This window comes from Mastomys coucha, unplaced genomic scaffold (genome assembly GCF_008632895.1).
Source record: "Mastomys coucha isolate ucsf_1 unplaced genomic scaffold, UCSF_Mcou_1 pScaffold15, whole genome shotgun sequence".
Lineage (NCBI taxonomy): Eukaryota > Metazoa > Chordata > Mammalia > Rodentia > Muridae > Mastomys > Mastomys coucha.
Window position 1 is genome coordinate 12,080,129 of NW_022196897.1, and position 24,967 is coordinate 12,105,095.

At 43.4% G+C, this 24,967-nt stretch overlaps 1 pseudogene; it reads left to right on the forward strand.

Annotated features, from left to right (window-relative positions):
• Nucleotides 1-884: 884 nt before the first annotated feature.
• Nucleotides 885-2,009, forward strand: LOC116091595 (annotated as a pseudogene).
• Nucleotides 2,010-24,967: the final 22,958 nt, after the last annotated feature.

Here is a 24,967-nt window from a genome sequence, read left to right on the forward strand (position 1 = left end):
TGGCTACCTAACATCTATCTATCTATCTATCTATCTATCTATCTATCTATCTATCTATCTATCTATCTTTCTATCTCAATGTCTACTTACCAAGCTACTATTGAGAGATCTATATCCATATGTCTTCTATTTTTTCAGAGACTCTTATACATCTTTACAGCTCATTTTAAAGTTGTCACTAGATGCAAATGCACTTAATCCTCCTTTGCCTTGCCATCCCATGTTTGCACCCTTCCTCCTTCCTCCTTATAGAATTCTACCATTTCAATCCTTGCCTCAAGTTCTCCAGGCTAAGGCTTGTGGACTCAGATCACACAGTGTTCTTCTGGGGTTTGCATGTATATTAATGTGCCTTTAAAGCATATATTAATTACATATAATAATGAATTTCATCATGACATATTCATATACTATGTAATGCCTTTCAAACATGTTTACCTACACTATTTTTTCTCATCCTCCTGTCTCTCTTTTGAGTCCCTTACTCTCCTCTAGCCCTGCTTCTCCTTTCATGGCCTTTTCAATTTAATTTTATGTGTGTGGTATGATTCAATGAGTTTCATTAGAGTTGCATAAGGGACATGAACTGAGGGTTCTTTGTAGGAACGTGGGCACTGTGCCTATGGCTGCACCACTGAAGAGGGGCTCTTAATCCTGGTTTGGATGCTAATTGCATTAGTTGCGCTCTCCCTTCCATTCCCTGCCCCACACCCCCTTAACTATTCCTCTAGTTCTCAAATCTTCTCATTTTCTGTTTCTCAAATCTTCTTATCTTCATTAAAATAAGAAAGGATCTTCTCCTTTCTTATTTTAATAGTTTAAAAAATGTATTCTGGAAAATTGAAGTGATAGAAATTATGACTGACTCTCATAACCCTGCCATCATGTCTAAGTCAGAGTCTCCTAAGGAGCCAAAACAGCTGTGGAAACTCTTCATCAGGGCTGAGCTCTGAAGCAGCAAACCAGAGTCTGAGGAGCCGTTCTGAGCAATGGGGAACAGTAACCGACTGTGTGGTAATGAGAGATCCAAACACCAAGAGATCCAGGGGCTTTGTGTTTGTCACATACACCACTGTGGAGGAAGTGGATGCTGCCGTGAATGCAAAACCACACAAGGTGCATGGAAGAGTTGTGGAACCTAAGAGAGCTGTGTCAAGGAAGATTCTCAGAAACCAGGTGCCCACTTAACTGTGAAAAAGGTTTTTGTTGGTGGTATTAACAAAGACACTGAAGAACATCACCTATGGGATTATCTTGAGTAGTATGGGAAAATTGAAGTGATAGAAATTATGACTGGCAGAGGCAGTGGAAAAAAGAGGGGCTTTGCTATGACCATGACTCTGTGGATAAGATTCAGAAATATTCAGAAATACCATACTGTGAATGGCCACAACTGTGAAGTAAGAAAGGCTTTGTCAAAGCAAGAGATGGCTAGTGCTTCATCCAGCCAGAGAGGTCACAGTGGTTCTGGAAACCTTGGTGGTGGTTGAGGAGGCAGTTTTTGTGGCAATGACAGTTTTGATCAAAGAGGGAACTTCAGTGGTCATGGTGGCTTTGGTGGCAGCTGTGGTGGTAGTGGATATGGTAGCAATGGGGATGACTATAATGGATTTGGCAGTGATGGAAGCAATTTTGGAAGTGGCGGAAGCTACAATGATTTTGGCAATTACAACAATCAGTCTTCAGAGTTTAGACCAATGAAGGGAGGAAACTTTGGAGGCAGGAGCTCTCGTCCCTATGGTAGTGGAGGCCAGTACTTTGCTAAACTACAAAACCAAGGTGGCTGTGGAGGTTCCAGCAACAGCAGTAGCTATGGCAGTGGCAGAGCCAGGAAACAAAGCTTAGCAGGAGAGGAGAGCCAGAGAAGTGACAGGGAAGCTGCAGGTTTCCATGGATTTGTGAACCCAGCCAAGCACAGTGGTCGCACACCCCAGCGGCTACCAAGAAGATATGTTTTAGACAATGCTCATTTATGTGGGCAAAAACTCCAGGTCTATATTGGTGACTAATTGTATAACAGGTTATCTTAGTTTCTGTTCTGTGGAAAGTGTAAAGCATTCCAACAAAAGGTTTTACTGTAGACCTTTCTCACCCCTGCTGTTGATTGGTACATGCAATAGTCTGATCATGACCCTGAATAACTGTCTTTTTTTTTTTTTTTTAATGTTCTTTGTAAAGTTAGTCTATTCTGAAGACATCTTGGTAAACTTCCCCAAGAGTGTGAAGTTAGAATTCCTTCAGGGTGGTGCCAGGTTCCATTTGAAATGTATTTATGATTGCTTGGGTAGAGAAGCCATTGTCTTCAAAAACCTTGGTGTTGTTAAACTGCCAGTTACTGGTGTAACTTTTAATGAGTTTCGCCATTGAAAGGGTCATCCAAGCAAGGTCACAATTTAGTTATAAAATGGTTGTTGGCACACCCTATGCAATATCAAAATTGAATAACAGTATCAGATAAAATAACAGATGGGAATGAAGCTTGTGTATCATCTATTACCATATGTACTCAATAAATGATTTAATTCTCTTGAAAAAATTTATTCTTTGATTTTTTACTTTTTATTGATTTTTTTATTAATTTTACATCATGCACCCCAATCCTAGTCATCTCCCTATTCCCTCATATCCAACCTCTGCCCTTGTATCCTACCCCTCCCCCAAAGAAGAGAAAATATGATAGTACAACAACAACAGAAAGTCCTGTCATGGAAGCTGCAGTGTGTCCCACAGTACACACTTTTGTCCACATAGCTTTACTTACGAATGTTCATTGCAATGAGTCATTGGTCTGGTTCGAGGCCTCTGGTTTCTGCTACACTATCAATACTGATCCTCACAGGGACTCCTCACCAAATATCCTATTGCTGCCCTGTGTCATGGAGAGCCTGCAGCTTTGAATCTGCAGGACAGCCCGTTCATGCCCTCCAGCAGATGGGCTAGATGTTGGGGTGAGACAATTAAAGCCTCAGATCTGGGCCTGGGAGGTAGCTGAGTTGGTCAGGTGCCAGTCCTCCTGCACATGCACCACGAGGGCAGGATTTCCAGCACTGCCCAAATTCTCCCACTGGGCATAGGTGGCAAGGGCGAGGGATGGGGTAAGACATCTCTCCCTCCCTCAAGCCATCCAGCAGACTAGGAACAGGGACAGCTCTCTCAAGTGTGGTAGTCAGCAAGGGGCAGGACCAGCTCAGCACAGTGCCTCAGGCCACAGTCCAGACCAGGGACATCTATATGGCTTTTGGTGGTTACCTAGACCTGGGACATCAACATAGACTCCAGTTGTCACAGGACCATAAACCCAGACATGGCCCCAGGCAACATGGTGGGCCCAAATGTCACCAAGCCCTCAGGTGGCAACACAAGCCACTCAGATCAGCATGTCTCCCCACCAGCAGCATGGCCCTCAGATATCCACATGGTCTCCAGTGGCAGCCAAACCATGGGCATCTGCCATCCTTTTGTGGTAACTCAGGCTACATACATCAACCCAGACCCCAGCTGCACCAGGAAGATTGAGTGTCTCCATTCTTTGAAATTTTCATGTACTGAATGTATTGTCCTAAAGTTTTTTATATAGAATGCATTCATTGAGTCTTTACGTATAGAATGTATCTTGATCATATTCACCCTCCACACTTCAACTCCTCACCATCTACCCCTGAGTTCTCTTATTTGTTTATATTTAATAATTCCTGGAGGCCAGTTAGTGCTGCCTTTATGTGTATAGATGTTGCCATCCACTGTGGCAAGTACATCCTATCAAGAACCATATCCCCAAACAAAATTTACTCTACCTTTTCTAGCACCTATGAATATACACTTAAGTACTCCTGCAAAAAAGCAAAAACCCTTTACAATTAATTATATCTTCTTACAGAATTGAACTCATTGCTTCTATTTGCTAGGGTTACCATAACAATATATGACAGCTTAGGTGGCTAAAGATGTCAGAAATTTATTCTCTCATAGTTCTGAATACCTAAAGTACAAATGAAGGCATTGGCAGGGCTCTTTGATCCTTCCCCTGCATTCAAGCGCATCCAAAAGCTCCTCAGCTGTGGCAGCCTAGCTGTAGGCCCCACCTCCATCATTAAATGATCTCTCTCTTTCTGGGTTTTCACAATACACTCCTTTCTCTCTTACAAGGTCACATGGTATATGGATTGTGGTTATGGATGCATAAATCACCTCATATTGTTGATTTTATGTGTCAAGATTTTATTTCTAAATAAAGTCACATTCTCAAGTACTAGAAATATTTTGGAAAACACAACTCAACCCAGATTTCCTACATAAAATCCTCACTACTAAAATTCATTCTTTGATTTTGTAAGATATTCCATGCACAACCTCTCTCTCCTTTCCTCTCTCCTTCCCTTTGTCTCTCTTCCACACCCTTTCCTCATTCTCTCTTTCTGTCTTGAGTCTTATTCTTTCTAGGCAAAGACTCTACTCTATAATAACCACATTAAGACTCAGCCCCACTGAGTCCTTGGGATGTCTGGTCTACATTTGACTCCATTGACTTCAGGTTTGTTTGTTTTTTTAAACTTTTTATTGATTCTTTGTGAATTTCACATCCTGCACCCCAATCCCAGTCATCTTCCCATACTTTTGTACCCTCCCTCTGCCCTTGCAATATATTCCCCAAAAGCAAATAAAGTAAAATAGAATAAAATAAAAATCTGTTTGTGGAATCTGTAGTGTGTCACAGGATGTTACACAGTATACCCTTTTCTCCACACCTTTTTATTTGCAAATGTTTGTTGCAACAAGTCTTGATCTTGACCAGAGCAAGGCCTCTGGATTCTGCTACACTACCAATACTGGATCCTCACAGGGACGACTCTTAGAGATCCTGTTGTTGCCCCGTGATATTGAGTGTTATTTTTAAAGATTAACTTTTAATTTTTATTTTATGTGGGGTTTTTTTTTTTTTGGTGTGGGTATATGAACATGACTATAGGTGTCCACTGAGGCAAGAAGCAGCAAATTTCCCAGCGCTGGAGTTACAGATTGTTGTGAGTCTCCTATGGGGGGGCCTGGGAACTGAATTTGGGCCCTCTGCATGAGTACATGTTCTTAACTGCTGAGCCTTTCTATCTAAGCCTCTGATTAAGATTTAAAACAAATCTTACAAAAGCACATGTGAAGCAGTATGCTAGCCATTTTTTTGTTTTGTTTTGGTCTTTTGTTTGGTTGGTTGGTTTTATTGTTGCTGTTGTTTTGTTGTTGGTGGTAGTGGTGGTGGCAGTTGTTTTTGTTAACTTGACAGAAGCTACTGTCATTTGGGAAAGTTGGAATCTCAACTGGTGAAATGCCTCCATCAGATTAGCCTATAGATCTGCAAATCTGTAGGTCATTTTCTAAATAAATGATAGATGTAAGAGGGTCTGGCCCACTGTGGCAGTGCTACCCCTGGGCAGTTAATTCTGTATTATAAAAGAAAACAGGCTGAGCAAGCTATGAAGAGCAAGTCAGTATGAAGCACTCTTCCATGATCTCTGCTTCAGTTCCTGCCTCCAGGTTCTTGCCTTGTTGGAGCTCTTGCTTGTTGGCTTCTCCTCCCAGTATGATGGACTCTGGTTGGGACATGTAAGCCATACAAACCATTTCCTCTCCTAGTTGGTTTTGGTCAGTGTTTCATCACTATTTTATCACAGCAACAGAAATAAAACTAGGGCAGGCAGACATAAGGATACTAGTTTTATAAATTACATACTTGTGTCCCTTACCTCTTAATTCATATGTTAAGCTTTAGCCACACCATTTGGTAATATTTGGCGATCAGGCCTTTGGGAAGTAATTAGGTCATGTGGGTGGTGCTTTTGTGAGAGCTTAGTGCCTTGATTCAAGGAGCGAATTCGTTTCTTCTCATTCTCTTGCCTTCTTATCTCTTTCACCTTCTCAGCTATGTAATAACAAATCAAGAAGATGGTCATGTATAAACCAGCACATAACTCTGAAAGTGCCCAATTATGCTGAGCTTACCCTTTAAGTTTAGCCTTCTAAGTATGTGTAATAATCACTTGTTGTTTAAGTGAGCTAGGCCATGGTAGAAATAGCTATTGAACTAATACTTAGACCTAGCTTAGCCCATCTTGGACACCCTTTTTCTCTTATGTGGTTTGTCTGGAATCTATGATTGCTATTATTAGTTCTGTATTTACTTCAGAGCTTCTGGTAGAGAGGTTCACATATACCCTTCCTATAAACAATGCTGAATGGACTTTCTTTTGATGCTAAGTCATGAAAAATAGTATTCTTGCACCCTAGGCATAATCAGTTGTTATTTCTCTGCAGCTCAATTCCTAGAACTTCCATACCCTGTTCAACTAAGACTATAATGATGCTATTTGGAATTCAGGCTAGAGTGGATTGTAGAGAAACATGCTTTATCAATGAAGATGCAGATGGTTTGAGATAATTTGAGACACAATTTTCATTTATTTTAGTATTATAAAGGCCAGAATCTGGTTCAGATTGGCCATCTCTGGAATAGGCAGAAGGGTGTTAAGACTCCCAGCCTGCAGTATGGTCATGGTACACAATGCAGTCTCATTACACATGTCTGTTCTGTTCCAGCCACCCACAGCTCTGTGGAAATGCTGCCTGGTAGCAAAGCCTCTCAGAGATCTTCTTGGGTGAATCCTTGGGTTAAGGAGGCCTGATCGGGGTGGGGGTTGGGGGGTGGGGAGGTAAGAAATGGTGTTGAACAGTTGCTCTGTGATGGAAAACAGCCTGTGGATATCACTCTCACTCATACGAACGCCAAGTATATATTCCTTTCTCATGAACTCTGTATGGACTTTATAAGGGTTCAAGTCTTTTTATAAATCTGTATATTAATGTTGCTCAGTATTCAGAAGTTCTTTTGGGGGGACCTGCTGCTATGCTCTATCCTTATCTAGCAGTTTATATACTTCAAGACAAACCAGAGGTAAAGATTTAATTTTGAGTGTTGGGATGGTAGGGAGAATGTTAGACAGATCTCTAACAAAGGACCATGTAGAGCACAAGCTTGCAGTTGAGAAGGTTTTAGGAACCCACACATTGCTCCTGCTTGTACTAGAGTCTAGTCAAAGCAGAAAATGACCATGGGTATCACAAAGGTCCCATGGGTCCTATGTTTTTAGCCTCAGTGTCATCTGTTATAAGCCCTCAATCCTTGGTGATCTTGTCCTTATCCAGCACTTAACACTAGTTGCCTGTAGATTCAGTTGGCAATCTTTACAGGAACTTCAAAGGCAGAATGGGGGAAACAGACACTTAGAAGCTGGAGTCATCTATGAAATACCCCACTCCTGGAAGAGCCAGGAAGTCAGCTCTTGGGGCTTCTACCCTCTGCTTCATGATTTTCCCCTTCACTTGTCTCTGTACTGCTCCATCGAGTATGGCAGAGATCAGCAACCACATTAAGTAAATAATGAAACCTTTTATTTGTGGCCTTGTTATGTACCTGTCTCTTGAAAAACAACTTTTGGAGCTCTCCACAGCTTTATGAATAGCTGCACTGATTTCAAAAAGCTGCAGTAGAGACATCTTCTGTCACTGTAACCAAATGTTGTAGACTGGTTAGTTTGCAGAGAATCTAGAATCTAGAGTAATCTAAGGTTATGGGCCTTCATTTTGCTGGTGGGAATCTAGAATCTTAAGGTGACATAGGGTATCACATGTGAGAGAGGTACACACAAAAGGCAGCCAATCTGGAAATAACTCAACAACTCATTGATTTTCAAATGGCTTAAACCATTCACAGAGTTCATTACCTAATCAATTTTTACAGGTTCTACCAAGATACACTTCTTAATACCTCCCAGCGGGTATTAGATTTCACTGAGTTTTGGGGGTGGGGGTATTCAAGCCATATCAATATACTTTAGAAAAGCATATAGCAAAGTTACCCAGATGTTGACTGATGCTGAGTGAACTGGGATGCAGTACCAGAATGTGTGTTCCTGAGCGTCCTCTGCACAGAGCCTACCCTGAACTCACTAAGAGGACAGTTTCTCTGAGGTGCAGCCTTCCCACATCCCAGACCTAACTGCAGCAGACTCTGACCAGGACAGGGAAGTGTGGACTGCAGAGCTAGTGAGTGATTCACTGAGACCTCCTGCCTGACAGGCAGAAGATAAACAGCTCCCTGTTAAATGCTTAATGCTGATATTTATAAATTTATTCAGCCTGTGTTTACTGAATCGAGGGAATGCCTAATAACACAACGCGTTTCATCTCACATGTTCCTCTTAATGAGAATGCAGATACATACTGCTTAATTTATTTATTATTTTTTTAGCTTTTTATTTGCTTTTTTGCTCCCTCCATCCACTTCTGGTGGTGGTGGTTTGTGATTTCATTTGTTGTTAAAGCCTGGAAAGTTTGGGCCTCTTAGGTGTTATTAAGAACTGGGTTGGAGTAGACTTGGAGCAGTTGACAGTCACAGGTCCCCGGGTTGAGCCTTTTCCTATGCATAGTTCACCTCGTGAAGCTTGGGGGCCTATGGGATTGGGATGCTGTAAGAATGGAACATATCAAAAGGAAAACAAAGTATATTGAAATCCTCATCGTGATTCAGACCAGGGCTGAGGTATCTGCAGAGTTCAGGAGAGAAATTTAGGGCAGAGGGTATAGGATGGGTGTCCTTTATTTTGGAACATAAGGACTGAACTCAAAAGGACTGAGTTAATATAGGCAATTTGGAGGATTGTGATGCCTTTCTCTCAGATGGGGGCAGGTGAGCATGGGAGATCGGTTATCATTATGAATGTGTTAAAAATGAAGCTCTCTTCTCCCAGGTATTTATCCCAGGATCAGCTGTATTGCCCAAGCACAGTCCTGCACTTCCCCAGGAAGGGAGCCAGGTCTTGAGTGAAGTAGGACACCAGGTAGATATCTGGAATTGGATTCAACCTCTTATGTACTCAAACTTACTGTCTTCAAACTGAAGTCTTTGACTTCAACCTATCAACATCCCCTTCCCTGCAATGCCCTCCCCTCCCAATCTTTGCAAGGTGGCTGGAGAAGCAACAGTGATGTAGGTGCCTCACTTCTGAAGCCAGGAGCCTCCTTGGGGCTCAGGGTCTAAACAAAGCTCTGGCCTTCTAGCCCTGTTCTGGGCAGTGAATTCTGTCTAAGCGTCTCCTGCTGGGCTGGCAGAGCTGGTTGTGGTAATGACAGCTCAGCGAACAGTGGTCTCTGCTCTTCTCTTGTGTGAGAGTCTTGCAAAGCCATCACCCCCAGTACCAGGATTTTGGCAGCTGACAGTGTTTACAATTTCTGCTTACAACAATCCATCTATGGGACTCAGAAAGCCTATGGAGCCTAGGACATGGATGGAGGCTCCAGCCCAATGCCAGTGGCCTAGTTTTCTCAAGAGCAGGAAGTGTGCAATCCCCAATTTCCAATCCAACCCATCCCCGGGTCTGGGCCATTGGCAGGTCATGTCCCTAAGTAGAGTGGTTTCCCTGCCTGCTAAAAACAGGCATCACTGCACGAAGAACAAAACCTCCACAATTCTGTCTATGGCCTGATCTCATGACCACACATGCAGGCAGGATCTGCCAGCTATTATCATGTCCAGCTTCATATTATCAGGCCAGTTTGGGCAGTGGTGTGAAGATTGGCAGGCTGTTCTCTCAGAACATTCTGGTCTACCTATTTGGCTTCTCTGAGGGCAGAACATGTGAGTCAAAAAGTCCCAGGCCAAGTGTCTGTTTTCTCCTCCCTTTCCTGTTACCCCCAACGTGTCTCACATCTCAAGATGGCCCCACATAGGCCAGCCTCTCCTCGATTCCACAGCAGTGGCACCAGGCTCTTCCTCTGAGCCCCTCCCCACCCAAGTCTTTCTCAGCCCAGCTCTATTTAAGGTTTCTTGGGGGAGGGGGGAGGGGACAGAAGATCATCCCTTTCTTTTGTGTTGCCTTTCCCTCCCACTTCCGCTCCCCTAGCTGTTCCAGGTGACCTTTCACCCCTCTCTTGGATGTCCCTCAAAGGCAGCTCCTGTGGTTAATAACTTTGGCTGGCAGCCCCACACAAAACCAGGGCCGGAAACTATTGTCCCTAGGACAATGGCAGAGCAGCCCAATAATGAGGCAGCCACAGTGTTGTCTGACATCCTGGGTTGCCCTGGCAAAGAGGGAGGGGCAGTGGGGCCTGCCATGCCCTCATCTCCTGGAGTTAAATTATGCGCCACCCCCCCCCACACACACACACACCACACACACACACACACCGTGGCTCCTCTTTCTGAGGAGGCACTAGTCACCTGTGCCCTCCAATTGGCTGGCCGTGTCTGCAATTGCATGGATGTCACCCAGGCCGCTCCCACCCAAGCATATACCACCTTTCTGTTCTGAGACACTTGAATAAGTGCCGTATAATATGGCCATTGACTGATCCTGGCAATTTGACAAGGGAGGGGAGGTCTCAGCTTAATGACTGATAGGCACAATGGCATCTGGAAAGAGCTGGTGCTCTAGAGGAGTAGGCATGGCTTCAAGTCTTCTCTCTCAATATCTTAGATGTGTGAGGTTGCGGAGGCCACTTGACATCTTTGAGATTCCACTAAAGCAAGGATGAGGTTCAAGCAGAAGGAAGACTCTGGAGAGTTAGCTCAGAGATAAGCATCTGTGACTTCCCAGAAACTGCCACGTGCCTGCCTCTCCATAGATGACTTAGGCATTTCTAACTGTTAAAGTAGCCATACCTCAGTCATAAGATACCTCCTCATGCAGGACCATAGCCCATGAGTCAAACCAGACAGTGCATTAGAGAGGAACACAGAGGGTTTCATGTTGTCCTCCACATAGTTATGGGCACTCACAGGGTTTTCCACAAGTCCACAAAATTGATTGCTGATACCTATAGGAAGGGCTTGGGTTGTTCTCTGCTCTGCTACACACTAGGGTTATCTTACACTGTTTAAGAAATGCCCAGGAACTTTGACTTAAATGTTATGAATCATGGCTTTGGAGCAGTGGATCTGTGAGCTTGTGTGTGAGAGACAAGTGGTGACATCTGAACATGTAGCTAAGGAAAGAAGTATTTGTGTTGTTTAGAAAGTATTGCCAATTCATGTTCTTGACAGCATGTCGCTTGTCTAGGGGAGAAATAAACTGTTTTGTGAGGCAGACTTCATATTCTTGAATACAATACCTATTACCACTTGGCAATAAGTCAATAGTCTCTTGCTAGCTCAACTTTATTGAAGTGTGAATTGTCTATACTATATATAGTGCATGCATTGGAAGAGTTCCATTCATGAGTTCTGACACACATGCATGCATATAGTTCTACCCTATGGAAGAGACAAAATGTTCATCTTCCCAGAAAGTTTTTCCAAGGATTTGGGGTTTTAAAGGCTCTCCTAGACTTCAGGACTCTGAGCTCCCATCCTAACGATTCCATTTGCTCTGGGAAAGTAGAGAAGCTATACTGAAGGGTGGTTCCCTCGGGCATACATTCACTGCACCACCTGGAGAACTGGCTAAATGCACACTCAGTCACAGGGTATACAGCCTGGGACTCCATTCCAAACAAGAGTGTCATGCCCTCCTTGAAGGTGAGAACACTGAGGCTCTGTATTGAGTATTTATTCAAGTAAATTGGAAACTCCATTTGGAACTCTTAAACAAGGGGTCATGGCAGCACGATGACCATTCCATCCTCCTCTTTTATTTCTCCCCTACACCAGAATCCCAAACACGAAGCACACCCGGTCATATCCAGCCTTGCTTCCCTTCTTCCTTATTGTCTGAGGCACCCTTCTGTTCCTTCCTGCCCTATGCTGCCCCTAGTCACCTTCTAGGGAAGGGAACTTTCAGTTGCTGTTTTCTCAGTATTCAGCTCATTTCTACTACTGCCTCCTTCCCCTGGCCATCCCATTCTACAGCATAGTGCCAGCCATGTCTTATCATGCCCTGGAATGGGGATGGGGAGGGACAGAGGTTGACTGAATGGGAATGGATTAACAGGGCATGCTCCCTTGAAGATCAATTTCCTTATCCCTAGACAGCATTCAGAATCAGTGAAAATGTGGGTAAGTATAACAAGAGAGAAGGGATTTGAAGAGAAGACAAAACAGGCATTTCAGTGGGAGCAGGAAGGAGACCTTGAGTTTCTGAATACCCAGGTTGCTGTCAAGACCTAAGGTTAATGGATAGATATTGCTGGTGGCACACAGAGGTTCTTTTCTAGGCCTACTCTGAGCATGATAAAAGCCCATAAGCAAGCTGTGTGTCTGGTGACTTAGTCCCCTGAGCACTGAGACCTGGTGTGGGGAGCTAAAGGAGTGACTGTGCAAAGAGTGGATGAAGTTGTAAGTGAACGTGTATTGTTGACATGGAAACAGCCATGTCAAGGACCAAGGTCTCAGACCCATGAGAAATTAGTGAAGCCTTCCTTTGGAGTAAGTCTGAATTTGGCAATGTGTGCAAAAGGTAGTAACAACTTCTTCCTCCTGCTCCCCCTCCTTCCCCTCCAAACTTGCTCACTTACAGAGACCCTATCCCTGTCTGTGCTCTACGTAAGAAATGTGCTAAGGTTCCAGGTTGCCATCTGACTCCTGACTCCAGATTTTCTGCATGTATGCCTGTGTGTGTGTCTTTTCTTCATTCTTCACCAGGACTAGCCAGGTTCCCTGACTAGGTCATGCAGAATGCGGCAACCTGGAGACAGTTGTTTGGTTCACGAAGGTAAGAGGTTGTTGACACACTGGAAAGGGACTGTATAATTAGCTTTGATGGATGAATTTCAGAGAAAAGCAAGGTACTTTTCACCCTTGGGAAGAGCAAAGTTATAGTACCCTTGGAAGTGGACTGAAGCTCAAGGGGAAGGCTGACAGTTCCTGGGTATAGAGAGAGCTGAGGATAAGAGAAGACAGATGAAAGATGGCTACACTCTCTTCCCTGAGAGTCTGTGAAGGAAGTCAACCAACATGGTAGAATTTTGCTTATCTTCATGTCTAACTTGCAGCTGATTCCCCCATGGTCCATGACCTGGGAAACATGTTCCATTTAACTTGTCCTAAAGATCCACATCCATAATGTAAAAGATACAGCCAAAAATACTCATAATTGTATAGGTTTGGACAGAAGGATAACAACAGAATTCTTTCAGGTTACATCTGATAGATTTTTAATACCTAACATTAGATTCTGTGTTAAAATAAAATGTTAGTATTGAAGGTACAGAAATGGTTGTTTAAATAATGAGGAAAGACTTTTCCAAGGAGACCATGTGGATCCAGATTGTAAGGATTGGACATCTTGCAGGATCTGGGGAAGGGTCGACTATGGATGTGATTTGATTAGCTGTGATGAAAGATCTGAGGAAAGATCTTTGTCCTGCCCTGGCCAGCTGGGTGTCCTTTAGTATAACAATGGTGAGGAGTTTGCAATCCCATAAGAAGAACAACAATCTAATGGAGGAACTCACCGTGGAGTTCCTGGATAAGTAGAAACTGTATACTTAAGAATGAGTCAGTAGTGGCACATGCCTTTAGTCCCAGCACCTGGAAGGCAGAGGCAGGTAGATATCTGAGTTTGAGGCCAGCTTGGTCTACAGAGTGAGTTCCAGGACAGCCAGGGCTACACAGAGAAACCCTGTCTTGAAAAACCAAAAAAAAAAAGTCTATGTAGCAGAGAATTGCCTTGTCAAACATCAATGGAAGGAGAAGCCCATGGTCCTGTGAAGGTTCAATGCTCCAATGTAGAAGGATGCCATGCCAGGGTGGGGAGATGGGAGTGGGTGGGTGGGTGGGGAAGCACCCTCATAGAAGCAGGAGGAAGGGAATGGGGTAGGGGTTTCAAGGGTGGAGGGGTGAACCTGGAAAGGGGATAACATTTGAAATGTAAATAAAGAAAATATCCAATAAAAAAAGTATAACAATGGTGAGTCTTCTCATTGTATAACGGTGTCCTCGATAAATCTAAAGCTTCGTCCAGTTTAGATATACTAGAATTTAAGTTCCAAAGCTTTAGGATTTGATCTAAAATCTCATACAGCAATGGACATTCTGGATGAACTGGACCACATCAGGGGAATAACATGGTCTATTCTCAGCATGGATGGCCACAGTTACACTTGGGAGTGTCCCAAGGGATGAGTACAGAGGTACATGGTAAGTGCAATTTCAGATAGGAAGAATAAATTGGATCATCCTCCATCCCTTTAGTCAGGCATTGCAGAAGCTGTACCTTCCTGACAAATGTCTGCCAATCAGACTGAAAAAGTCCCCACAGGACCTCACAGGGCTGCTGGGGTCCATGTTCCACAAAGCAGGAACAACTGTTGGTTAATTACTCAGAGATGATGCACAGAGCACAGCTGTCCCTGGAGCTAACTCACAGGGAATGGCGATGTTTGCAGTGAGCTACAGCCCATCATCAGGAAATGGCTCCCCTAACCTAGGGCAAGACCCCCAAGGCCCCCACACTCCCCACCCCTTCCTTGATTCGCCTTGCCTACTCCACACCTAATACTTGCTGTCTGTTGAAAGGGAAGTGTGCTCTCTTGGCTGGCTTTGTTGAACAGAGAAGGAAATGATAGGCAACCTGAGCAGCCAGTGCTTGGGACCTTGGCTGGGCTAAGCCCAGAAAAAAAAGAGACCACATTCTTAGGAACCCTTCTGGTTACTTGGTCTGAAAGACACTGAGTGCAGGTTTAAGGAGGGAGAAAGCAGCAAGATAAACAAATATCTTCACATCTCACACTCTTCCCCTTAGAACCAGATGGGCCTTAGAGCAAGTCCCAGCACAATACTCCAGTCAATGGCATTGCCATGTGCAGTGTCTCGCTGGCATTTCTGGACTACAAAGCTAAACCTAACACCAACAGTAATTTGGGGCTTATATATCTGAGAGTTCTTTGGCAGCCATTCAGGGCTCTGCTGCTGGCAACATGAGCAGTGTGGAAGATACCAAATGCCCAGAGCTCCTGTGACCATAAGACCTACACCAAAGGTGTGTTGGAAGTCCATGACAAAAGCTACCTCTTATTATCACTTTTTTTTTCCCATTTTCATCTTGAAGAATGTATTTATATAATCCTTTGCTTGTTTTAGAATATATTTCTTACACAAAGCCATGGAGTTCATCATGACATTTTCATATACACAATGCACTTTGTTATACCCGTTCCCATTATCCTCTCTGCCTCTACCCCTAACCTACCCTCAACCCTAAGAACCACTTTCATTTCCTTAAATAATTCACCTTCTATCTTTATATGATTTTAAAAGAATCTAGGTTTGGCATATGAGAGGAAACACTTGAAATGTGTCTTTCTGACCCTGGCTTCTTATGCTTAACACCACCATTTTTTTCTACTTACTTTCCTCAAAGAGTGATTTGTAATAACATGAGGGAATTCACCTGATTTGGGTTGGTTGTCAAGCATGGCTTACCAAATGTCTTTGAATGATTGAGTGAGGAATGAATGATATTGAAGCTCTTCCAGTTCTCTCCAGCATTGTTGGTGTTTATATGTCTTCCCACCACAAGAAAAATCCATTTTCAAGGGAAAGTATTTCCTGTAAGCTGTAGTGAGATTTTGCTGGGAAAACACCCACCAGCCTGCAAACTAACTCTCATTCATTACAATAAATATCCTCCAAGGTGACAGCCACTGCTGCCTCTATTCCTGTTGTCCCATGTGCCAAAATTCATGGCAGTGAGGTTGCAGGGCTTGGCCTAGGCAGAATGTTTTGGTGGATGGTACCTAGGGCTTTGTACATGTAAGATAAGCAATCTATCACTAAACTATATCCCCAGCTCTGGTCTTCAACTTTGTAAGTTTACTTTCCAAAGAACTGATCCATTCAGCTTTGATGTCTTCATTCAACTCTCCTTGTTTCTCCCTACCCCAACTCCTGCCCCCACCCCACCCCATCCCACCCTCCACCCACCTTCAATGGCCACACGTGTTCCTTCCTAATTGTGCTTGACTTACTGTCCAAACACAGATGTAGGCATCTATAGAATTGCAAGGTCAGTGGGTATGTGAAATTCATTTGTTTTTCTCTCATTTAGACCTTCCTGGTGGGGCCCGGCTTTCAGGTGAGCAGTGTGCACAGTGCAGAAGAGTCACCAGTGGTGGCTTATTGTCTGTCCCCAAAGGTAACAGGTAGGCACTTGTACTGGCTGGTTTTGTGTGTCAACTTGACACAAGCTGGAGTTATCACAGAGAAGGGAGCTTCAGTTGGGGAAGTGCCTCCATGAGATCCAGCTGTGGGGCATTTTCTCAATTAGTGATCAAGGGGGTAGGGCCCCTTGTGGGTGGTGCCATCCCTGGGCTGGAAATCTTGGGTTCTATAAGAGAGCAGGCTGAACAAGCCAGGGGAGGCAAGCCAGTAAGGAACATCACTCCATGGTCTCTGCATCAGCTCCTGCTTTCTGACCTGCTTAAGTTCCAGTCCTGACTTCCTTTATGATAACAGCAATGTGGAAGTGTAAGTTCAATAAACCCTTTCCTCCCCAACTTGCTCCATGGTCATGATGTTTGTGCAGAAACAGAAACCCTGACTAAGACAGCACTCTAGCTGATTGTGTGTTAGCAAAGCAGACTTCTTTTTTTAATAAATCTGTTTTTAAATTTTTACTTTGTGTATATTGGTGTTTTGCCTGCATGTGAGTCATCACTTATGTACGTACCCACAGAGGCTTCAGATCCCCCTAGAACTAGAGTTACAAACATATGTGAGCTGCTGTACTCATACTGTTCCCTTCTAAATGTGGCTCAGAGTGGTCAGGTCAGAAGACCAAGTGGACTGTGATAAAAGATAAGGCTGGGACCCCAAGCAAGACTCTGTTCCAATCATCCTCCATACTGTGCCTGTTCCCTGGCTAGAAGCTTTCCATTTTCAGAGAAAAGACAATCTGGAAGCATCCAGCAGAAGGCAAGGCAGAGTATGAAGTCACAATGGGTTTACATCCCACATGAGGACTTTTGCAGTTGGGGACCTTTTCTCTTCATCTTAAGTGAAGAGGATGGGATCCAGGACAAAGGAGAAGTCTCAGGCTAAAAGTTTTGGACTTGAAATGAGTTTCTGAAGAAGACTGTGGCTCTTCTTCCCCAGAGGCTACTGCAAATAGGACACCACAGCCATCAGCAACAATAATCAGTGCTTCGCTGCTCATCAGAATCTGGGGTGGGTTGATAAAATATCGGCCAGGGTCAACAGGGCTGTCCCACTTCTAGAAGACATGCTTTGTGAGAACCAGCTTGCAGACAGGGCAGCTGGGGGTGGGTGGTTATTTAGTCATCTTGGATTCCTTTCTTCCTCTCAGGGACCTCTTAACAAGCAAGTCTCCCTGGTACTTTTAGAACTGGTCTTGGTTCATTTACATAACATCTCCACCTGCTGGATGAAGCTGTCTGCCTGAAGGCTCTGCAGTGACTGTCCCCTTTCTGGAGGGTCTGGAAGGCACATTTTTTTTGGGTGCCCCATTGCCTTGACACTTGTGATACTGGGCTGTGCATTATGGCGTACCAATCGTCTTCAGTAACCTTCTTTCATTAGAATTCTTTCTCCTGAAGGTTTCTGCATTTTTGCTGTTCTCCATTTCCTGACTTCCCACCTCCAGGCCATTTCTGCACTCTCTTCTTCTTCTTTCTAGAAATTAATTGCTTTTGTAAGTTTCATTTTGGTTTCCCTTCTATATACATCTCACACTTGCCATTTAGGCCCCTAGCAGCCCCTTAGACAGAGGACCCAGATGCACAGCAGGCTCCAAGATGCTCAATAGCTACCAAAGATATACATACACTTCAGCTCCCCAACCCAGGCCCTATCATCTTACTTGAGTCTGCTCATCTCTAAGCAGAGATGGTGTTTCTTGCTTTTGAGTGATGCTGCTATCTTCCGAATAGTGTGGCACATACTCCAAAGATGCTCTGTGAAAGGTGGATGCTGCAGCTGCAGCAGCTTGTGTGCTGCAGGTTTTGTTTATTTGTTTGTTTTGTTTTGTTTTTATTGTCTGACTGCTGGCCCCCTTAAAGGACTTGAGGATGAGAAGCTACAGTGAGGGAAGGAAGAACCTCACCCCTCCAAGTAGAGTCAACAGCCTCTAAGTAGTAGAGAAGTACTACTGCTTTTTTTGTGACTGCTGCTTCAAACTTTGAAGGAACCTCACTCCATGCGGATTATAAGAAAGACATTAGGGGAGCCCTAGGTAGATCTTATACTCAAAGGCCTGATGCTTCCAGGCCATTAACAATACTCTTTTAAAAGCTGGCCTCTCCTTCAGTGACCCTTCTCCATGACTGCCAGGTTGGTTCCAAGTTCTCAGAATCGATAATTAAAGTTTCAACAGAGCTCAGAAGTCCTGACTTTTGATAGAAAAACGTTACAAATGCTGCTTATAATTCCAAAATCAGCAGTCAGCATAGCTTAGATGTGCGTCTGGAATAAGAGGAATGACATACTTTGCTGCCCACAAGCAATTAAACAGTGCATCTGAGACTTGGATCTGTCAGCTCTGTCAGCTCTAACACTTGCCCCAAGAACATCCTGCAGAATGAGATAGGTGAGGCAGTGTTGATGGGGTAGATTTGGGGGTGGGGGTGGAGAAGGCCATTGGGTAATTCAAGGACATCACAGGCTGGTGGCTCTGTTTCTTTACAACCCTTAACTGCATCTTCCTTCTCACTGATTCAGACAGCTCACTTGAGCTGCTCCTGTGTGTATCAGTCACTATTAAGATCCATTTTGGTTCATAAACAGAACAATGAGAAAGATAATTCAAGGAGAAAAACCAAAGAATGATTAAATGAAAAAGGTAGTGGTGGGGGACAGTTGTTTTTATTTTCTAAGATATTAAGACAGGGTTAATTTTACAGATAAAACACTTTAAAGTTTGCTTCACTAGCTCTTGGAGGGAAGAGACAACATGGGAAGGACAGATGTTCCTGGGGCACAAAAGAAAGCAATGGAGAAACATGGAAACCAACAGGCACCTGTGGCCCTGCATGAAGAAAGTCAGGGGAATCATGGGCTGGGTAAGACATTGGTAGGCGATGGACTGCTGGTAGAAGAAATATTTTGAAAGTCAGTGTTTATAATTTGAGTTTATACATCCCCATAACTAAGGCTATATGTTACAAATAGGAGGTTATGCTGATGGGAGAAAGCTATTCTATTATCATCATCATCATCATCATCATCATCATCATTTTAATGTATCCCATTTTATATCAACTTCACTCATCATACATGGATAAAATTCCCACTTTGTTGAAATTCCCAGAGTCCAGTGGTAAGAATAAGTATACACGGTGTCTCTTCTTAGGAGTTTATAGTTCTGTGAAAGAGACAAAAATAAAATAGCCTTACACATACAAATGCAAATAAAATGCAAATAAATCTGCATCCATGCTTACTAAGATGGACTGTAACCTATAAAAGAAAGCTGTGGTCTGACCTTTTTGGAACTGAAGTTGCCCATTGAGGTTTCTCTAAGGGAATAATGATTGACCTAAGATCTGAAAGGCAGCAGGAACCACATCACTGAGCACACACAGTAGGCAGCAGGTACAAAAGATACTGGCAGGAAGGAGCCTGTAAGGATAGGACTCTCCAGAAAGGAAGAAGTGTGTGAGCTGGTGAATCTTGGGAAATGAACCCATGTAGAAATTATAGGTGAGAAAGATAAGGTCCAGAGAAGTCAAGTGGCTTAAGCACTATCACACAGTGCAGTGAACTGGAGCCGGGCTGTCTTCACGGTTTGGGAAGCCTATGGCCTTCACCCGTGTGTTTCACATACTAGGGATTTTGTTTACTGTTTCTGGAAATGATGATCTTATCCCTCATTAAAATATTAACGCTCTTATATACTGCTAATCAAGCATGTAGAATATAACACCATGCTATGCCTTCTAGGAATGTTAATGGATATGGGCTTTATAAGCCATCATATCTTTAACCTTCTACATTCTTCTGGACTATTTCCACCTATGGATATCACAGCAGTAAGAATAATTTCTCCTATGTGGAGATAAGAAGTACACAGCCAATTGAACAGGCCAGTTACTACAATGCGACCACATGCACTGCATCCTAGGATTGCATACTTGAAAATCTTCAGTGTTTTGTGTGAGAAACACACATTGCTAAGTTGATTTTGGAAGTGAAAAATCTATAAAATACTTTCTTTTAGAACTATATGGATGCAGTCATGCATTTGCACAGCAAAGTTTAAAAGTAGAACATCCTTGTAATAAACTGGGAAATCACTTATTGGCTTTTGAGGGATGGATTTTCAATTCTGTAACGTTATGCTGGCTTCTCTCATGGGGGAAAATGGCTATGGTACAGGTTACAGTTCTACATTGTATACATTACTTTTCAACTTGGTAGTTGCAGTGCAGGGTCTATATCTCACCGATTTTGGTGTTCTGCACTGATCTGGAGCCTTCTTGGCAAAGATGACTTGGGATGATAGAAGCTGACCTTCAAGGTCTCTTCCTGTGCAGCCACATACAGCATTGTAATGGACTCCTGTTCCTGTGCCCTGGGCCAAAAGCCATTTCTCTCTGCAGGCTCAAATGACCTCCATTTGGCTTTTCAAACTCTCCACCCTTCCCTGCAGGATGTTTAGCACCTTTGACGTCTGTGACCTCTAAACATGTTGTCTGTCTCTTAATGGTTTTTCTGCTGCCACTGCTCTGCCCTTGGGCTTTCCACCCACACTGGCTTTACTGAAGCCTTCAGTCCCTGCCTTTCTCTTGCCACATTTAGTCTCTTATCACTGATAACTTACTAGATCATATTCTCATTCTTCTTTATGGGACTCCAGTGCAGAACTGCCCCAGATGAACTCTCAATGCCAGAATAAGGACTTCAGAAGCAAGCACACCTGAGTTTGAACCTGACTCCACCAATTATGACCATATGACTGTGGCAGGTTTTTTAATCTTCATGTGTACCAGGAATAATGTAATAATAAGTAAGAGATCTAATCTCCCCTACCCTCTTTTTAAGGGTTTAGTGTGTTCAAGTACAAAAATCACTTGGCATCTAGTAGATGGTAAAATTAGATAACCTTTATTTGACTTTCAATAGAGTAACATAAAATGATAAAAATCTCAAAGGTGAGCCTAAAATATCAGTAGAATCCTATCAAGTTCAAGGACAAAGTAGAGTAAAAAAAAAACAAAGAATGAAAGAAGGAAAGAAATGAAGGAAGAAAGAAAGAAAGAAAGAAAGAAAGAAAGAACCACAGAAAGAAATGAGTTATGGCCCTAGGTGTAAGGAGTACAGGATCTAATGAGCTGACTAAGCTTGGGGCCCTAGTCTTGATTCACTGACCATAAGCGGTCTGGACCCCAGTCCAGACATGGCTATAGCCTTTTAATGGGATAGGCCACCTCTGAATTTTTCTGTATCATTCTCAATCCTAGGAGCCCTACACTTCAAAGTTAATTGTCTTGTGTTCTTCCAACCATGAGACTATTTTATATGTGGGTCAGTGTCCTATTAACTCTTCTTATTTCAGTCACAGTAAGTTTGAGCCTATGTTACTTTGAATAAGACTCCCAAGTTCCTAGTCAGCTATTTTTATCCGTAATGCTGAACTTCCACTTGGCTCATCAATAGTGTTAATGTCAGCAGGTCTCAAGTTTCACACTATAAAATTGTGATGGTTTTATTGACCAATTAGCACAGGCTAATGATGATTGTTTTTATGAAAGTTGGTGGGTCACACTCTGGACAGCAGGCTGAACAATGTCATTGAAGTTTTAATCCTAGATCATAAAATCCAGTTAGAACTGGAAGGGTCTCAGTAGCCACCTAGTTCAATCTTCTGTTTACCAAAGAGGAAACTGAGGCCTAGAGAGGTTCACTTTGACTAAAATGGGTACTAGGATAGACATGGAGGTACCTGCAGGGACAGATATTTCTTTTAATAATCCAGTGAGGAGGCTCTGCTATCAAGGGAGCCCAGGTTCACTGCCCGTGTGGTGTCTACTGGTCCTTGCTGCTGCAGGCTCTGTTGTCAAGGGAGCCCAGGCTTACTGCCCGTGTGGTGTCTACTGGTCCTTGCTGCTGCAGTGGAGGGGGCTTCTGCCTCAGTTGCATATACTCCACTTTCCCAGGCCTCTTGTTCTTTTTTTTTGTTTTGTTTTGTTTTTTGGCTAAAAGGTCTCAACACTTTCTTATAACTATAAAATCTAGGCCTTCCAAATAGTAGGTGCAGAGACTTCTACAGTGGAATGGGAAGGGATTTAAGTACAGTGTAAGTAGAGCTGGATTCTTTGAAGGACAGACAACTGCGAAAACTTTACTAACTTTGACATACTGTGACATTAAGTTGCGTAACATGTGTGATGCTCTATACCTAATGATTCACATGTCTAAAAATGTTCTTTCTCCTTAGAGAGAAGTTTCTTTTTAAAATCCTGTGTGTGTGTGTGTGTGTGTGTGTTATTGTGCCTAGCTTTTTCTGTGGATGCTGGAGATCTGAATGTAGGTCCCCACTTTTATGTGGCATGTACTTTATCAACTAAGCAACCCACCTTGTCCTTAATTAGCTTAATTTATCGGTTACCTTTCTCCTTGCTTAGAACAAATGCCTGACAAAAAGCAACTTAAGGGACAACAGATTCCTTTTGCTCCATGGATCAAGAGAGTACAGCCTACCACAGTGGGAAAGCATGGCAGGTAGTTCATGGCAATAGAAGCTTGACACTTAGACTACTCACCTTTGGGAAGATGAAGGAGGGAGACAGAGGGAAGGAGAAGATAGAGAGAGGGAGGGAGGAAGAGAGGGAGAGAAGGAATGAGAGAAGGGAAGGAAGTGGGAGAGGGAGATTCTGAAATTTAACTGGCTTTCCTCTTTATTTAGTTCAAGACTCCAACTCATAATAAGGATAAGTCTCACCTCAGATAAACTTTACCTGAAACATCCTCACAGACATATCCAGAGATGTATCTTCTAGATGATTCCAAACCCAGTCAAGTTGACACTGAGCAACCACACTCAAGATCCGCATAAACTGACTTTAGCTATGGCCATGAATACAAGAGCAACCTGGCAAGCTTAATCAACATTCCAGTAAGCACCACTAAGTGGTTAGGGGGTGGGGGATGGGGAGAGCATGATGGTAGGAGGGTCATGTGTCCAGTGGGACAGAGACTGGGAGTGAGAAGGTGATACAATCAACATACAGTGTGTGTACAGGATAGCTATCAAATAAATAAAAGAATATTCTTTCAATATAGACAAACTGAGGCACCGTGATTGAAAAAAATAAGTTTTACAGATGAAGACAAGTTTAGGTGCACACACTGCTCATGGCCATGTTGTGGCCTCTAGCAATCTGGCCCAGAATCTGAGGTCTCAGTTGCCTGTGTCCCTGACATCTGAGGCTCAGTTCTCCAATTGCACCCAGACCAGAGACTCCTGCTGCTTCAGCTCTTCCCTTTGCCTGGCAACCTCCTGTTATGCTGAGTAGTTGTGCTGATGGATTTCTTATTTTGCTGGCTCCTGCTCAAGGTTGCAGATCAGAGTCATCTTAATCATCCAGCCGCGTTTACAGCCATCATATCTCATCAGAAAATCAGATGCAGAAAGATAGACTGTATACATGTATGTATGAAATTGCTGAAGAATAAACAAAAAATATCCTTTCAAAAAAGACAGGCAGGGAGCCACCTTGACTGGAAAAAATAAATTTTACAGACGAGGACAAGTTCAACAAACAGGCAAACTGTTGTTAGCTAACTGCTCCCACTCAGGGTGCTCAGTGGACAGGTCTGTCCTCAGGGCAACAGGAGGGTATCAGTCAGTTCCCTTGTGGGAACTAAGGTGGCAAGGTGACACATACTGACAGATCATAGAGAAAGCCTCATGTGTTGAGTGTTGCTTCCAATTGACAGCATTTCCTTCCTCCTTCTCCTTCCTCCTTCTTCCCTTTCTTCCTTCTTCCCTCCCTTTTCCCTCCCATCTATTCTTTATCTTCTATCTTTTCTCCCTTTCTCCCTTTCCCTAAGGATTTATTGAGCATCTGCTAAGTGCCAGATATGAAACTGCAGGGCTGCTGCAAAAGAAGGGGTACAAAAGCTAATGGGAAATAGCAGTATCTTCCCAATAAAGCCATGAAGAGAGAAAGCAAAGTCACACATGGATGTAACTGTCTAAAACTCCTTCGGAGAATCCACTACATATCCCAAGGCAGGTCCACACAAGGTGAGACAGAAAGAATTCCATTGTTTGTTGAGGGTGTCAGAGAATCACAGCATCTGAACTAGCCTAAAAAAATTCCACAGGTATAAAAATGGCCCTTCCCCTATATGATGTCTGTAGCATTCTCCCAATGGCATCTGCTCAACTCTGAGGCTAGCCTTGTAGATGCATCCTCTCTCCTGCTGATGCACTGAGGTATCTGCCCACAGAGGTTTAAAATGCAAGTCAGGCAGTTATGTAGACTTTTATATTCAGGAACCACATATCAGACAGTATATGTTTTAAAAATGGACTTTAAAATGCCAGCATATCTATTATATCATCACACAGGAGAGCACAGTTTTAGAAAAGAGATAAAATATCTCATGCGTATAGTTTCCAAAGATGAATGGTGCCCTTTGGAAGGATTTCCAAAACATCCTTCCATCCATCAGACAGACAGTCCAGGAGAGCTTCATGGAGGAAGATAGCCTTCAGGGACTGACAGGAAAAGATGGCCTGAGTTAGATGCTTGTAGGGGGAGGGGTAGTTACTGGGCAAGGCCCAAGTCTCGAATGTGCAGGAACGGGCTGAATAAATGATGTGGGTGAGCATGAAAGTGTTACCCTAAAAGCAGGGAGGGTGGGAAAGTTTCCATTTCAATGACTCAGACTGGAATAGAATAGGGCCTGGAGGATCCCAGGCATCAGTCCTGAGCTCCCAGGGATGGGGGTGGGGGGTAGGGGTGGGTGGAGGGTGGGGGACCCAAATCCCTATCAGTTGAGAGAACTCTGAGTAGAGTGCTT